This window comes from Ornithorhynchus anatinus, chromosome X1 (genome assembly GCF_004115215.2).
Source record: "Ornithorhynchus anatinus isolate Pmale09 chromosome X1, mOrnAna1.pri.v4, whole genome shotgun sequence".
Lineage (NCBI taxonomy): Eukaryota > Metazoa > Chordata > Mammalia > Monotremata > Ornithorhynchidae > Ornithorhynchus > Ornithorhynchus anatinus.
Window position 1 is genome coordinate 9,469,806 of NC_041749.1, and position 18,815 is coordinate 9,488,620.

The window sequence follows — 18,815 nt, forward strand, 5'->3', positions numbered from 1 at the left end:
CCTGGTAGTTAGAGGACCCGGGTTCTATTTCTGGTTCTACCATTCATCTGCTGTGTGACCTTGGGCAAGTCAATTAACTTCTCTGGGCTTCAATTACCTCATCTGTAAAACAGACATTAAGACTGCAAACCCCAGGTGGGAAATAGACTCTGTCCAAACTGATTTTCAGAGTTGGTAGAAATACTCCTCTCCACAGTGAGCTTTTGGGCCAGAGAAGGATACAGACATTACTATAAATAAATGACTAATTTCTATGTAAGTGTTTTGGGGCTGCGGGAGAATTGAATAAAGGGTGAAAATACAAGTGCAAAGGTAATGCAGAAGGGAGTGGGAGAAGAGGAAATGAGGGCTTAGTAGAGAGGGCCACTTGGAGGAGGTGTGCTTTTTATAAGGCGTAGAAGGTGGGGAGACTGATACTCTTTCAAATATGAAGAGGGAGGCAGTTCTAGGCCAGAGGCAGAAGGAGGAGATAGAGGAGATCAAGGTGCAGTGAGTGGGTTGGGATTACAGGACTGAAGTGTGTGAGCTGCCTAGCACATAGAAAGAGCTTAGCAAATGTCATAACATAAAATAAAAATTTAAGAACAGTTATGCCCTCCTGAAATAATAGGACTTGTACTATGTGAAAAGCGTTTTTTGTAAATATATCCAATGACCTTAATAAATGTTCTAAAACTTTAGTGTTCATACCGTAATAAAAGTTATTTTGTATATATACTTTTTTTCTTCTTTTGATACTGAAAAGATATAGACTATGGGGAAAAGCGTATCCTCAGTGAGGCACTTAAGTCTTCATTACTAATTTTACCTGCACTAATTGACTGGATTTAGAGGCTAGAACACCCTGATTTCTTTAGGTAGAATGCTTTAACATTTACAATTTCTAATATCTCTTCCCTGAAGAAAACTGTTAACCCCTGTGCCATCTAAAAATATTTTATCATTGTTTCCGTGAAACAGTTTAAAGAGCAAAAGAAGAACTATTTGAAATATAGAAAACCATCACATTTGTTTTTGTTCATTTATTCAATAGTGTTTATTGAGTGTTTACTATGTGCAGAGCACTGTACTAAGCACTTGGAATATACAACTCAGCAACAGATAGAGACAATCCCTGCCCAGTGAAGGGCTAACAGTCTAACTGGGGGACACAGACGGACAAAAACAAGACAACATAATCACGATAAATAGAATCCACGGGATGGACACCTCATTAACAAAATTAATAGGGTAATAGTTTTGTTGAATTGACAAAACCCAATCACACACAACTCTCATTCAACCCACTTATTCAATCCATCGCTAAATCCTGTCGTTCCCACCTTCATAACATCTTTAAAATCTGACCTTTCCTCTCCATCTAACCTGCCACCACCTGCCGACCCCTCGCCCACCATCACTCATCCTATCCCTCCTAGATCACTGCATCAACCTCCTTGCTGATCTCCCAGCCTCTTGTCCCTCCACACTCCAGTCCATACTTCACTCCGCTGCCCAGATCATTTTTCTACAAAAACGTAGAAAAACGTAGACAGGACATGTCTCCTCACTCTTCAAAAAACTTCAGTGGGTTGCCCATCCACCTCCACATCAAACAAAAACTCACCGTTGGCTTTAAAGCAGTCCACCACCTTGTCCCATCCTACCTCACTGCACTATTCTCCTACTATAACTCAGCCAGCACACTTTGCTCCTCTAATGCCCTTCTCGCTGTACCTCATTCTCATCTATCTCGCTTGCCAACCCCCGGCCCATGCCCAGTCTCCAGCCTGTATCACCCGACTTCCTCAAATCTGTGTCTCTCACCTCCAAAGCCTATCGAAGGCCCATCTCCTCCAGGAGGCCTTTCCTAAGCCCCCTTTCCTCTTCTCCCACTCCCTTCTGGGTCACCCTGACTGGCTCCCTTTGTTCTTCCCCCCTCCTAGCTCCATCACTTTATCTGTAATTTATTTATTCATATTAATATCTGCCTCCCTCCTTCTAGATTTTAAACTCATGTGGGCAGAGAATGTGTCTGTTTATTGTTATATTGTACTCTCCCAAGTGCTCAGTACAGCACTCTGCACACTGGAAGTACTCAATAAATATGATTGAATCAACTGAATGAATGAGTTTGTTTAAAGCTATATCGCCAGTAGGCTGTTTTGTCTGTCACATTTTTACATATAAACATTTTTACATATAAAGAAAGGAGAGAATGGGGTGAAAAGAACAAAAGTTTGCACTGCATTTCCTCTCTGTTTCTTCAGAATACCTCAAATTCACCTTTTTATTCTGGCTACCAAATTAGCACTTATGGTCATTAAAAATATACAGTGATGTGAAATCTTTTACCATCAAGCATTTCAGTAAATGCAATACCCGCACTTATTCATTCAATTCAATTTTGATTTGCCCAAGGTCAAACAGCCAGCAAGTGACAGTGCTGGGATTAAAATCCAGGTCCTCCAGCTCGGACCTGCCTAGCCTAGTGATTTTTTAAAAATATATATATATCTTTTAAGGATATACTATGTACCAGACACTGTACTAAGCTCTGGGGTAGATAGAAACCTCTCCTCCTCCCCCTCTCCTGTCCCACCCCCTCAGCACTGTACTCGTCCACTCAACTGCATATATCTTCATCACCCTATTTATTTTGTTTAATGAGATGTACATCGCCCTGATTCTATTTATTTGCCATTGTTTTAATGAGATGTTCTCCCCCTTGACTCTATTTATTGCCATTGTTCTTGTCTGCCTGTCTCCCCCGATTAGACTATAAGCACATCAAAGGGCAGGGACTGTCTCTATCTGTTGCCGATTTGTACATTCCAAGCGCTTAGTACAGTGCTCTGCACATAGTAACCACTCAATAAATACTATTGAATGAATGAATGAAAGATAGCCAGGTTGGTCACAGTTCATGTCCGTCATGGGGCTCACACTCTTAATCCCCATTGCACACGTGAAGCACAGAGAAGTTAAGACCCTTCCCAAGGGGACACAGCAGACAAGAGATAGAGCCAGGACTAGAACCCAGTCCTCTAGCTCCGAGGCCTATGCTCTTTCCACTAGGTCATTTTGCTAAATCATTTTTCCATAGCACCTTACAAATGTAGTTATTTATAATTTAAGTGTCTGTCTTCCCCGCTTGATTATCACCTCCTTGAGGACAGAAATCAAAACTGCTAACTCTACCGTACTCTTCCTAAGGCTTATAACAGTGCTCTTCAGAGAGTATGTGCCTAACTTGGGGCACCGGAACAGAAAGGCTTCTCCACTTCAGTCAGGATTTGGTTGAGCACAATGCCCATGGAAGCTGGAATACAGAGCTGTTCCCCTTCCCAAGAGAAGATGAGGACAGAGAAAAGGTGACAGAGAAAAGGTTGGACACAGTCCCTGTCCCACCGAGGGCTTGCAGTCATTACAGAGCCCGGGTTTGGGAGTCAGAGGGTGTGGGTTCTAATTCCAGCCCGCCACTTGTCAGCTATGACTTTGGGCAAGATGCTTAACTTCTCTTTTCCTCAGTTCCCTCACCTGTAAAATGAGGATTAAGACTGTGAACCCCATTTGGGACAACCTGATAACCTTCTATTTATCTCAGAGCTTATAACAGTGCTTGGCACATAGTAAGCGCTGAACAAATAATATCATCATCATCAATCCCTGTTTTTCAGATGAAGGAACTACATGGAATATTTTTGCAAAATAGCACAGCAAGGTAGAGAAGTGACAGGACGGGACTGTGTAGAAAAGGATATTTTGGTATCAGATGAAGTGAATTAGACTACATCTCCCCCAAACCTTTCTGATTGGCCCAGGCTCTACCTGACAGCTGCTACCCAGGGTTGTTGGTAGCTCAATGTTTCTGTCTCACCTTGTTCATTCATTCATTCAATAGTATTTATTGAGTGCTTACTATGTGCAGAACACTGTACTAAGCGCTTGGAATGTACAATTTGGCAACAGCTAGAGACAATCCCTCCCCATTGATAGGCTTACAGTGTAATCGGGGGGAGACAGACAAAAACAATAACAATAAATAGAATCAAGGGGATGTATATGTTGCCAGTCTGCAGTACTTTGGGACCTGCTGTGAGACCCTCTTAGGTTGCAGCAGTTGCTGGTGAGGAAAAAACAAAATGGTGTCTGTCCGGCATAAGGATATCCTACAGATGTCTGAAAATTTGGGATTCAGAGGCCTGACTTGTGCTATACAGCGCCGAAAATGTAAACTGCTTTACCTGCACAGTTCCTACTAGTACATTCATCATTTCTATTTAATCGGCTCCACTAAATTTAGAATGAAACCAGGAATTTTACTCCCCAAAATGTATCTTCAGCAAAGCCACATTGTCCTTTACACCCATGTCCTTTGTCAGAACACTTTAGGTCTAATTGAGGAAGAAGCTCTATGTGCACTTATTTGAAGAGCTAAAATTTAATTTCCTGAGACTCCTACAGGCGCATTGAAATCAATTAGGTTAAACATGAATCAATAAATTTCATGTACTTAAAGTACACATCTTTTAATACGGACATTATTAAACTACTAGATTAACATTGGGTCCTTCTCTATTGAGAAGATTTGAGTTTACTTAACTGCCTTTGATTCCATTCTCAAGGTACAAACTGGATAGTTTAGGGAAGGCTGATACTTTAGATAAATAGTGGGGCATAATTTGAATATGAAAATTCTAGCATTAGTCTTAGACTAATGTATTTTCAACTCTTCCTTTCGTCGTTGTTTTTTTACTCTTTTAGAAAACTGAAAATGTGTGGCAAGCCACTAAAAATAGGATCTCCATATATTTATCTGTACAAAACTATTTGATGAAACTCATCATATTCATAGGTGTATGAAATTTTTTTAAAAAGGTGTCTAATTTATGTGTACGTAATGGTTTTGCTTTTTTTTTTTTTTTTAAGAGCTTCTGTTTTGTTTTCCTCTCTTCTCATGGTTATCTACATGATAAAAATCAGGCCATTTGAGTATAGGAGTATTTTAGGTTCCCTATCTAACTTTCCATCATCAGTGGACTAAGCAGAATGGTATGATGGGTCCAGTCCTGTTAAAAATATTTTAAATCCACATTTAGTGATGTCTCAAGGGATTCGTAAGAGAGTCCAAATAATCTCACTCTGTAAACCTCCTATGGATCGAAAGCTCACTGAGGGTAGGAAATGGGTCTGTTATATTGATTGTACTCCCCCAATCGCTCTGTACACTGTTCTACACACAGTAAACACTCAATAAATACATCTGATTGGTAAAAATGTTTTGATCCACTGCCCACGTGAGGCTCACAGTCTTCATCCCCATTTTACAGATGAGGTAACTGAGGCACAGAGAAGTGAAGTGACTTGCCCGCAGTCACACAGCTGACAAGTGGCAGAGGCCGGATTCGAACCCATGGCCTCTGACTCCCAAGCCCGGGATCTTTCCACTGAGCCACTCTGCTAAGCACTGTAGAGGTGGTGAGCGTCTTTGTACCATTCTGAGGCATTCAGCCACAGACTTATTACTGAACTCTCAGGGTACGTACACACACACACCCCCACACACACAAACACACACACACACACACACTCCCCCCCAGTAAACACACCAGAATAGACCAGACTACCACTAAGCTTAAAGCTAGCCATGGTTATGTACCAGTTGAAACTTTCATTCATTAGTATTTATTGAGCGCTTACTCTGCACAGAACACTGTACTAAGCGCTTGGCATGTACAATTCAGCAGCAGATAAAAATATGGAATGCTTCACGAATTTGCGTGTCATTCTTGCTCAGGGGCCATGCTAATCTTCTCTGTATCATTCCAATTTTAGTATATGTACTGCTGAAGCGAGCTGAGGCATTCTACACAGAGAGTTTCTCACGGACTCAGAGCTTAATATTGTCCCCAAATTCTGTACCTAGGAAGTATGTTACCCAACAACACACAGCAGACATAGAAGTAGAAAGTATCCTGGGTTTAAATAGATTGGCAGAGTGAGGAAACAATGGAGCGTCAAATTCCATGCCTGGTTTTAGACCGAAAACGCTCCCGTGTGTCCAGCCTTCTGAAGTCTGTGAGATAGAGACCCACTACAGAAAACAAATCCATCTTTTTGGAAACTTTCACCAGTCAACCTGCAGGCCACAAGGAGCATCAAATGACAATATATGGGAGAAAATTGGACTCAAACTGAGAAGTTTTGATACCATCAGAAAAGATATAAAAACGAGGAGTTATTTCACAATTGGTTTTCTTCTACCACAGATCATTCATTCATTCAATCATTTTTACTGAGCACTTACTGTGTGTAGAGCACTGAACTAAGCACTTGGAAAGTACAAGATCAAGCCATCGCAACAGCTATTCTTAGCAATATGCAAACGTTGACTTACATACCGTTCTATTTACTTACTTCTATCTTCACATTTTCATAGTCCAGTCATGACCATGTGTACCCTTGTCCTCGTCCTGCTTTCATTATTTGTAAAAATGATTTACTTCCACTTTATCAGTGAGTGGTATTTACATATCACTTATTATGTGCAAATCACTGTACTAAGCAACTGGGTGAATACAACAGAGCAGAGTTGGTAGACACAGGGAATTTACCATCTGGGGGGGGGGGGGCAAAGACATTAAAATACAATATATTGTAAGCTCTTTGAAGTCATGGATAGTGTCTATAAATTTGTTGTCTTGTACTCTCCCAACGGCTTAGTAGAGTGCTCAGTAAATAGCACTGGTTGATTCTGCCTATCCTCAGTGAGATTGTAAGCTCCATGAGGATAGAAACTTTACTTCCATTCTACTCTCCCATGACTTAGTACTCTAACCTCCACTTTGACAAGGTACTCAATAAATAATATGAATTGACAAAGTAAAAAGATGTAATAATTAGAAAGTTTCACCTGTGTATGTTTTTATTTGTCATTCTCATTTCAGTGGAAGCTGAAAAACAGAGACCTTGCCATTATTCATTTTGAACTTCCCAAGCACCTAGAAGCAGCATGGTTTAGTGGATAGAGCACCATTCTGGGAGCCAGAAGGACCTGGGTTCTAATCCCTGCACTGCCACTTGGCCGCTGTGTGACCTTGGGCAAGTAACTTCACTTATCTGTGCCTGTATCCACCCCAGGGATTATACCAGTGCCTGCCACATAGTAAATGCTTAACAAATACCATTATTTACATGCTGTGTGACCGTAGGCATCACACAACCTCTCTGTGCCTCAGTTATCTTATCTGTAGAACCTATTCTCCCTCTCTGACTCAACTGTGGGCCCCATGTGGGACAGAGACTGTCTGACCTGATTATTGTTTATCTACCCCAGCACATACTGCCTGAGACATAGTAAGTATGAAACCATAAGTATTATTGATAAAGGATTGTTATGGTTGTTGCAAATATTATTATTATTATTATTAGTCATTCAATCATTTATTGAGTCTTTACTACGTGCAGAGCACTGCACTAAGCACTTGGAAAGTACAATTCATCAGGAGACATTCTCTGCCCACAAGTCATTTTAACAAATACAGATATATATTGTCATTTTTCTCTCCAATTGGTCTGAATAAGCCAGGTAGCAAAACAGAAGATAAAAAGAGAAAACGTTGGGATCTTGGTGGGCAAAGATGAACTTTGTGAATTGATATCTTAATTCTACTTATCCAGAAAGGAAGTTTAGTTTGATTGAGAGGAGCTAGCTCAACACTAGTTGGAAAAAAAAAGCATAATTTTTGCTTTGTGGTCAAACGAAGAGTCTAGATGGAAACTGTCTAGGGACTAATTGCTTGCATTGTTTTGAAGTTAATAAAATGACAGCCTAATGATCTTTTCCACCAACAAAATCTCTTGAGTTTTTATTATACAAAGGTCCTTGAGATCAGCAGATTATGGTTGGAAATTAGTGCTAGACAAATCTCAGTTGGGACCAAAGGTTTGAATGCCTATTTGAACTCTTCGTCTCTTGGGCCAGTGAAATTAGGCTGGAAATGTTGCTAGAATAGAACAGGCTTTGTCATAAGATTTCTTTCCTTCCATTTCTGGTTCAGGCAGGCAATTTCTTTTTTCAGCCTTGAGCTGAAGTAGAACTAAGCAGAAATGGGAATGGGAGGCCATTTAAGTATTCTTTAGAAAAATCAGAAAATATGATCCAGTTTATGATTAGATAAATTTCTATTCTTTACCTTTTACGATATTGGTATTTATTGTGCTTTGTGATCGTTTCTGCTGCAATCAGGAAAAAAGGTTGTATTCTAAGGGACAAACATATAGTTCAGAAAGCAATTTATACTTTTCAATTGGATAGGCCCTTAATTTGTAGATTATAATGAAAAAGAATAGCTTTTATACCAATGTCAGATTTTTCAAGCCCCTGAATCTTCTTATTTTCTGCGTTTCTGTTCATACTCTTTCTCCACAGGGAGAAATGGTGAAAGAGAATAAGGAGAGGAGGGAAAGAAATGATTTGCCCCAAATCACAAAACAGGTAAATCGTGGAGCCGGGTTCGAAACCCAGATTACTAGCCTGCCATTCCTGTGCTCTTTCCATTAGGCTCCTTGTCTATCGTTTTAGCAGCCCAGCTAATGGAGAAGAATTGCGAAGTGAAATATTAACACATCTATGGTGGATTTTGTGGTTCTCACAAAAGACATTCACGCAGCTGAATCAGAGCAAACTTGGAAGTCTTAAGAATTTCACCAATAGCTTTAGTCTATTTCCCCATTCTGTTAATTGTGTCAAAAGAGATGGAGAGACTACAGAGGAAATACCTAATTTGCTAAAGAGGTGAGAGGCACAAGATCATGGGTGTGGCTTAGGAAAAAAAAAAAAGAGAATGCTGAAAAGTAAAAGGAATCAAGCCTTCAACAGCTATTTCCCACTTTTTTTAAGTCCCAAAAATCTGGTCACTCTCTTAATATACCAATCTTTGCCAAACATAAATTAAGACAATTCAACAACAATCTTCTAAAAATCACTGCACCCATTTTACAGATGAATTAGAGATTTATAGAAGTTTTCTTACTTTTTCTATTTCTTCTAACAAGGTTATCGCAGAGCCGGTAAACTGAATTAACCTTGAAGTGTTGAATCTCAATCCCTTGCTCTAACAGGCCAGAAAATCCCTCATAATGCACTAATTTTTCTCAATGTCATTACAGACATAACCCATTTGTTACCTGGTCACTGCCTCAGATTTGCTTGCTTTTTGAAAGGTTATGTGAAGTAAATCACTGAAATGAAGCCCCCTCACTTTATCTTTAGCCTTGAAAGACTCTTTAAATTACAAAGGCCAACTAGAGTTCTGCTTCCCACCTGAATTAACTTAAGCACAATCTCTTCTATTTCTGTCAACCTTAACGACTGCTTTGCATGATTTCAAACACCGATGTCTAATTGGGAAAACAATTACAAGCAGGCATTTTCATTGGGTAGTTCTTTGGTTCTATTTTTGGTGTGTGAGTTGCAATGTTAGATGAATAAGATTCAATAATTATCATTCTGTATTATATCTATGAACTCTACTTTGCATTTCCTTTAATTCATCTCTCTTCATCTTTTCAAGTCACAGTTCCCACACCCCAGGTCTTCATTCCTCTCATGCTCACTTTCTCACTGCGTATCATTCTTGTCTCTCCTTCCTCTGACCTCTGCTCATTCCAAGAACTCCCTTCCTCTTCAAATCTGCCTAACCACAGCTCTTCCTATAGTTATAGCCTTCCTAAAATTCCAACTCCGTCTCCTCCAAGAGAATTTCCCCAATTTTTTTTTTTTTTTTTAACTCAGGTCATAGTTCCAAATGTATTTCTTAGCATTTCTACACCATCTCAGCCCTTTTGTAATAATAATAATTCATTCAATAGTATTTATTGAGCACTTACTATGTGCAGAGCACTGTACTAAGCGCTTGGGATGAACAAGTTGGCAACAGATAGAGACAGTCCCTGCCGTTTGACGGGCTTACAGTCTAATCGGGGGAGACGGACAGACAAGAACAATGGTAATAATAATAATAATAATAATTCATTCGATATTCATTCATTCATTCAATAGTATTTATTGAGCACTTACTATGTGCAGAGCACTGTACTAAGTGCTTGGAATATACAATTCGGCAACAGATAGAGACAATCCCTGCCCAATGAGGGGTTTATGGTATTACTATATGCCAAGCACTGTTCTAAGCACTGGGGTAGATGCAAGGTAATCAGGTTGTCCCAGGTGGGGCTCACAGTCTTAATCCCCATTTTATAGATGAGGTAACTGAGGCAAAGAGAAGTTAAGTGACTTGCCCAATGTCACACAGCTGACAAGCAGGAGAGCCAGGATTAGAACCCACAACCTCTGACTTCCAAGCCCAGGCTCTTTCCGCTAAACCATGCTGCTTCTTTTGAACATATGGATTAGCATACTCAGAGATTTAAGCATTTAGTTATCTGTGCCCAATCTGATTAGCCGGTATCTCTGTGCCTCAGTTACCTCATCTGTAAAGTGGGGATTAACACTGTGAGCCCCACATGGGACAACCTAATTACTTGTATCTGCCCCAGCGCTTAGAACAGTGCTCTGCATATAGTAAGCACTCATTATCATTGTTATTATTTACCCTAGTGCTTAATTCTCCTCTTTTAATAATTAATTTAATTCTTCTCTTCCTCCCACTGTAAATTACTTCATGTTTATCCCTGTCCCCCCTCCCCTGTCAGTAGATTGCAAGATCCTTGAAATTAGGGATCATGTCCTCTATCTCTTGTAATTTCCCCAGGCAATAAGTAGTGTGGCTCAGTGGAAAGAGACCGGGCGTGGGAGTCAGAGGTCACGGGTTCAAATCCCAGTTCAGCCACTTGTCAGCTCTGAGACTTTGGACAAGTCATTTAACTTGTTTCTTCCTCAGTTATCTTCTCTGTACAGTGGGGATTAAGACTGTGAGCCCCACATAGGACAACCTGATTACCTTGTATCTGCCCCAGCGCTTAGAAAAGTGCTCAGCATATAGTAGCCACTCATTATTATTATTATTATTATTATTATCTACCCTAGTGCTTTATTCTCCTCTTTTAATAATTCTTTTAATTCTTCTCTTCCTCCTATTGTAAATTACTTCATTTTTCCCCGTCCCCATCCCCTCTCCCCCTCCAGGAGATTGCAAGCTCCTTGAAATCAGGGATCATGTCTTCTATCTCTTGCAATTTCCCCAGGCAATAAATCAGTAGTATTAAATATTTACTTTGTGCAGAACAGTCATTCATTCATTCAATAGTATTTACTGAGCGCTTACTATGTGCAGAGCACTGTACTAAGTGATTGGAATGTACAATTCGGCAACAGATAGAGACAATCACTGCCCAATCACGGGTTTACAGTCTAATTGGGGGAGATAGATGGACTAAAACAAGACAAGGTAATCACAATAAATAGAATCAAGGGGATGTACACCTCATTAACAAAATAAGTAGGGTAATAAAAATATATACAAATGAGCACAGTGCTGAGGGGAGGGGAAGGGAGAGGGGGAGAACACTATAACGAGCCCTTGGGAGAGTAAAGTGCAATAGAAATCATTGACACGGTCTCTGTCCTCAAGGGGTTTGCAGTTTAGTAGGGAGAAGGAAGAGATTAAAAAGAAATTACAGCAAGGGGAAGCATAAGAATATAAGAATGAGTACATAAGTGCCGTGGGATTTGAGGGCTGACTATCAAAGTGCTTAGGTGAAGAGCAAGCCCAAGTGCGTAGGTGAAGCAGACGGAAGGGAGAATAGGATAGGAGGGAGTTGAGGGGTTGGAAGGAATAAGAGTAGGGAGGAATCCCTAAAAAGATTCAGTACCATTTTCTGCTTAGAGTGCAGCAGTGTTGCCTAGTGGAAAGAGCACAGGACTGGAAATCAGAACCTGGGTTCTAAACCCGGCTCTGGTACTTGCCGGGTGTGACCCTGGGTAAGTTACTTAACTTCTCTGTGCCTTAGTTTCCTCAACTGTCAAATAAAGATTCAATACCTGTTCTCCTTCCTGCAGGGAAGCAGTGTGGCTCAGTGGAAAGAGCCTGGGCTTCGGAGTCAGAGGTCATGAGTTCGACTCCTGGCTCTGCCACTTGTCAGCTGTGTGACTATGGGCAAGTCACTTAACTTCTCTGTGCCTCAGTTACCTCATCTGTAAAATGGGGATTAACTGTGAGACTCACGTGGGACAACCTGATTACCCTGTATCTCCCCCAGCACTTAGAACAGTGCTCTGAACATAGTAAGCACTTAACAAATACCAACATTATTATTAATATCATTACTTTAGACTGTGAAGCCCATGTGGGACGGGGACTGTGCCCAACCTGGTTACCTGGGATCTACCTTAGTGCTTAGAAAGCGCTTGACACATAGTAAGCACTCAGCAGATATTATAATAGTCATAACAACAACAATAACAGTACTGATACTGATAATATATTGTTGTCCTTCATTTCAGAAAAGGCACTGCTGTTGGTAAGATCCGTGTGCGAGAGAGTGGCTGAGGAGACCGATGTATTTACCACCACACTGACACGCTTCCCGCACTTAAGACTTGGAAGTACATGGGTTCTAATCCCCACTCCACCACTTGGGCGGGTCACTTCACTTCTCTGTGCCTCAGTGACCTGATCTGTAAAATGGGGATGGAGATGGTGAGCCCCACTTGGGACAGGGACTGTGTCCAACCGATTTGCTTCTATCCACCCCGGTGCTTAGGTTGGTGGCCGGGCACAGAGTAAGTGCTTAAAGAATACTTGGAACATAGTAAGCACCCAAACAAATACCACTGTTGTTATTATTACCCAAATACCAATATAATTACAATATTAATATTATTGATATTATCGATATTACTAATAAAAATATTAATAAAATAGGGATGTAATACCTATTTTCTCTCTCACTTTGAATTCCAATAGGAGCAGAGATAGTGTTTGACCTGTTTGTTCTGTATTCACCTCAGGGCTTTGGTTTACAGTAAATACTTAACAAATACACTATTATTATCAATATGATGCTGATGATAAGAAAATAATAGTACTTATAAAGCACCTACTATGTGTCCAGGACTGTTCTAAGCCCCAAGACAGCTACAAGTTAATCAGGTTGGACACAGTCTCTGGCCCACGTGGGGATCACACTCTTCTCCCCATTTTACAGATGACCTTGTTAATTGTTATTGCAACTGTTAATTGTTAAATGACCCATCCCCCATTAATGGGTCTGCCCCTTAGAGAGCCTGCCTCCAGTTTTTGTCGCTGCTTTACATCCTGGTCTTCACGTACCCTTTTTGCCCCTCTGCTCTGTGAGAGCCATCGCACCACCTGGGACTGTACTTCTTGGTGACATTAAATTAGTTTTTCTGCATCCTGGTCAGGGTGTTCCCCATCTCAGTCAGCTCTCAACAGCTACTTAGGTATCCTGTTGTCGTCCATGCTTTTCTCACGGCCCGGTTGGTGGACCTCTGTGTGTCGTTATAACTTGCTGGGAACCTCGTCCCTCCATAAAATTTTGAGGCAAAGCAGTATCACTTAGTTTAGGAGAGCACAGGCCTGGGTTCATTCATTCATTCATTCATTCATTCATTCATTCATTCATTCATTCATTCATTCAATCGTATTTACTGAGTGCTTACTGTGTGCAGAGTACTGGGCTAAGAACATGGGATGTACAATTTGGGCAACAGAGACAATCCCTGCCCAACAGTGGACTCACAGTCTCTAATCTTGGCTCTGCCACATGTCCGCTGTGTGACCTTGGGCAAATCACTTCCAGCAATTAATGCAGTCCCTGGTACATTGTAAGTGCATAACAAATGCCATCATTTTTATAATTATCATTATCTGGACCTCAGTTATCTTATCTGCAAAATGAGGATAAGAGTGTGAGCCCCATGTGGGTGCAAATGTTGCAAAACCTGCATCCAACCTGATTAAATTATAGGTATCTCGGGGCTTAGAACAGTCCTGCACACATAGTAGGTGCTTAATAAGAACTATTATTATTCTTCTCATCATCACCATATTGATAATAATAGCATATCTGTTAAGTATTTACTGTAAATCCAAGCCCTGAGGTGAATACAAGATAATCAGGTCAAACGCTATCCCTGCTCCTATTGGAATTCAAAGTAAGAGGGAGAACAGGTATTAAATCCTTATTTTATTATTTATTAGTAGTAATATCGATAATATTGATAATAACAACAGTGGTATTTGTTTGGGTGCTTACTATTGTTCCAAGCAGTATACTAATGCTGGGGTTTAGACAATACAATCAGATCAGACCCAATCCCTGTCCCACATAGGGCTCACATTTAAAGTGGAAGGGAGAACAAGTACTGAATCACTCTATTAGAGGTGCAGAAACTGAAGCCCAGAGAAGGTAAGTGACTTGCCTATGATCACACAGCAGCTACATGGCAGAAGCAGGATTAGAACTCAGATCCTGCTTCACACTCTTTCATATGTGACGCTGGGGAAACTGCTCAAGAAGAGGGTGTTTAGTGCTTAATAATAAATGCCACGGATTGATTAATTTATGTGGAGGCAAAAAATATCAAACACTAACGCATCACTAATTGCAAACCTCTGAAGCAAAGAAATTATTTTCTTATGATTTTAAAGGGAACATTGTCATAATATCACCATATGATAGATTTAAAGCAGAAATCTCAAGCTACTTATATCGCCGTTACAGAAATGGACCATCTATCTAATGAAAAATTCTAGGCACTGAAATTTGTAGACTTCTCCATGGAGCATCCTTTGACGGTGGGGAAAATAACAGCATCATTAACCTCTAACAGTTGCATAAAGTTTTAATAAAACACTGGGGATAATTACCCCAAACTGCTTTGTTCCATCATAAAATGTAATAACGTAGTTATGCAATTATTAAAGATCCTTGTTTTCTCAGCAAAAATCCATCCCTATGTTATACTAATATACTAGATTGAATAAATTGCTTCATAAATCAGATTAGTAAATTATGCTTGCAGTTTCTAAATAGGCTCTTGTCACCACAGGAGCTAAAATATCTTTTAAAATGCTGTGCAAAATCTTGCTGTGAAGAGAACTGTTGTCTAGATAGATTTACAAAGAGAGGTGTCATTTCTAACTAGAAGCAAAACAAGGTGCTTCATCAATTATTTAATGGATAATTTGCATATGTAATTTCTAAAGTAACAGGAGGAGAGAATCTATTAAAATACATATAACAACATGCAATTTGATTGAATTTGAGAATATGCTGGATTGAAATGAATTGCATCTGGTAAGCCACATTGCTGTTTCTAGAGGCTCCTATGCAATTATGAAACATATCTGTTCGTTCAAAGTGAACATCTCACGCTGAAAATTTAAATAATACCAAATGACCTGTGCATTTATGTTCTCTTAATAATATCCAGATATAAGATAACTTACCATTTGTAAATTTTTTCATGAAATAGTCAATTCATCATGAGATTGTTTTCAGCGGAAATCACACCGAAAATTACTGTCATTCTTATTTAGAGAGAAATGATGGTTTGAGACCTGGATGTGTTTATCTTAATCGTATAATCCATTCAATAATTGCCTTTTGCATGTTATGCTACCTGCACCTGGAAGTGTCTAAAATGTTTTTATCAGTTACAGCTTATACTAAAAAGGCAAATATCATTGTTTGTTTTGAAAAGTTGAATAAATTGAAGATGACTTGCCTATTGAGAGAACATCCGAGCTATTTCAGTCCCAGTTTGGGTTCTTAAAAATATAAGTCTTTATGACACAGTGGTAATAAACCTAATTGTACTGTGCAGGTAAATTGCTCTGGGTACAGCTGCCTTCGTACCTCACCGTTACTGAGATCAGCGGTGCAGGTGAGGAGAGTGGGAGGGAAACTCCAGGAGATTTAACTTCAGTTTCAGTAACGAAGCACAGAAACATTTCTTCTTTCTCGAGTTGGCTGTCACGCAAAGCGCCTGAGACCCAAGAAGACCCTCTCCTCGCTCCACTCAGTGAGCGAATGTGTCCTCATCACTCTGGCTGCCATCTCTCGTTCTGTGTGATGCAGTATTATAGTGCTGTGGGGTCAGAGCCAGCAGATCCTTGAGCTTCGAGTCCAGTAATTCATTTTGACTGCGATTGTCTGTTGGCAACCTGGCTGATTATAATTAGAAGGCTTAAAACTAGAATCAGTGGAGAAAGGTTAAGGGAACTGGGATTGTTTAACCAAACAGGGTAGATCAAATAATGAAATCCTGGGCAAGCTTTTGTAGAAAAGGACATACGAGCTGATTCTCGGTCTCCCGTGAGAATAAAGCAAAGGATCCTGACGTGGTAGGAGCGAAAGGTTGGCTATCAGGAAGAACTTTGTCATTCGATCATATTTAGGGAGGGTTTACCCTGTGCAGAGCACTGCACCAAGTGCTCGGGAGAGTACAAAATATTACAAGATGATAGACACATTTCCTACCCACAACGAGGGTGCTCCAATTAGATTCTAGATGTATGAGAATGAGCTTCTGAGGGTGATATGTAATTATGTTCAATATAGGTGTCCAAATATAAATATCACCAACACCACCGTTAAATGCATTCTTATATGCCCGGCTACACATTGTGCCAGTGCAAAGTGGGTTAAACAGGAATGATGTTGAGTTGATATTGAGGTAGTCAAACACAGAGGGTGCTGGAATCAGTAAATATAGAATTTGTGCTATTTCAAGGATAGGGGATTCCCCTTTATTCAGGGTGTTATTAGAGTTCATTTTTGGAGAGAGAAAGATCAGAGTAAACAGACGTTTTAGCCATTAGTCAGAGAAGTTTTCTCTAACCCTGATCTCTTTCTTTCTCTACAGTCACATATGTCTCCCTGCCTTCCGGGACATCTCTCCTTGGAAGTCCCGCAAAAACCTCAACCTTAGCATGTCCAAAATAGAACTCACATTCCCACCAAAACCCTGTCCTCTCTTTGACCTTCCCATCCTTAGTGAGACAGCATCACCACTCTCCCTGTTTCAAAAGCCCATAACCATGGTGTTTTTCTCGATACAACTCCCTCATTCAACCACCATATTCCTGCTGTCATCAAATCTTGTTGGTTCGGCCTTTACAGTATCGATAAAATCCTCTCTTTCCTCTCCATCCAAATGCTACCATGTTAATCTAAGCACTTATCCTATTCTGTCTTGATTTCTGCCTCAGCTCCCTTGGCAACTGCTCTGCCTACTCTCTCTTCTAGATTTAGGTCCATATTTCACTCTACTGCCAGGATCGTTTCTCTAATGAAATGTTCAGTCTACATTTCCCCACTCCTTGAGAACATCCAGTGGTTGCTCATCCACCTCTGCAAAAAACAGAAACTCCTTGTCAGAGGCTTTAAAGCATTCAATCACCTTGCCCCCTTCCACCTTACCTCCCTGATTTCCTACTACAACTCAGACTGCACACTTAGATTTTCTAATGGCAACCTATTCACTGTACTTCGATCTTCTCTAACTCACTAACAAACCCTCATGCACACCCTTCCTCCGGCCTTGAACACCCTCCCTCTTCCTATTCGACAGACCACAACTCTCCCCACCTTCGAAACCTTAACCTTTGTATATATGTGTAATTTAATGAATTTATTTATATCAATGCCTTTCTCCCCCCAGACTATAAGTTCACTGTGGGCAGGGAAATGTGTCTACAAACTCTGTTATATCGTACTCTCCCAAGGTTTCAGTACAGTGCTCTCTCCTACTGACTGACTGATTGATTGATTGATTGATTGATGAATGGGTCATTTGGCCATCCCTTGGCCAAAGGCCTGAGCGGTTGAGGAAAGGGTAGGAAATAGTCTCCTAGATGCTACAGTTTCCATCTGATCTTTGCAAATGGCAGTGGGGGTGCAACTTTTTAAAGTTCCTTCAAATCTGAAGATTCTATATGGCCTAGTGGAAAGAGCATGGAACTGGAAGTCAGGAGACCTCAGATCTGTCAAAGGTCTAACACTGACTCCACCATTAGCCTGTGACCAAGGGGTATGTCACTCTCTAATCCTCACTTACCTCATGTGTAAAATAATAGATGATAATAATAACATAATAATAATAATTATGGTATTTATTAAGTGCTTAGTGAGCTCAGTTCTAAGAGCTGGGGTAGATACTAGGGAATCAGGCTGTCCCAAGTGGGGCTCATAGTCTTAATCCCCATTTTACAGATGAGGAAACTGAGGCACAGAGAAATTAGGCGACTCACCCAAGGTCACAAAGCAGACAAGTGGCAGAGCCGAGATTAGAGCCAATGTCCTCTGACTTTCAAGCCCTTGTTCTTGCCATCAGGCCATGCTGCCTCTCATATTGGTAACAGCATGTGGGAGGGATGGCCGTGTATCCTTCTATCTACCTTGCATTTTAGCACATTAAACACATGCAAATATCTGATTATTATTACACAGTCATTGAGAGTGGGCAACAGGTTGACAACAAAGGATGATTTTCAGACTTCAGTACACTTAAAGAATGTATTTTAAATTCTAATGATTCAAAGCAACTGATGAGGGACATACTTTGACTTTTCCAGTAGAATGTAAGGATTGAGGTCCCTAGATTTCTAAATTTTATTTTCAGATAAGTTATTTAATAGCTACAATAACAACTGTCATGTTTGTTAAGCACTTACTTTGTGCTAGACAGTGTAGTAAGTGCTGGGTAAATTCAAACAAAACGGGTTGGACATAGTCCCTGTCCCTCCTCATGGCTTTAATTCCCATTTTACAGATGAGGTAACTAAGTCGCAGAGAAATGAAGTGATTTGCCCAAGGTCACACTGCAGAAAAGTGATGGAGCT

General features: G+C 40.4%; 1 protein-coding gene and 1 non-coding gene across 2 annotated transcripts in view; both read right to left on the reverse strand.

The window, feature by feature from the left end:
* Positions 1–18,815, reverse strand: part of CSMD1 (CUB and Sushi multiple domains 1) — a 1,410,881-nt gene that overhangs the window by 461,255 nt on the left and 930,811 nt on the right. The window lies entirely within an intron of this gene.
* Positions 5,735–5,839, reverse strand: LOC114806933. The gene has a single exon (XR_003754987.1). It is a non-coding gene; the product is annotated as a U6 spliceosomal RNA (small nuclear RNA).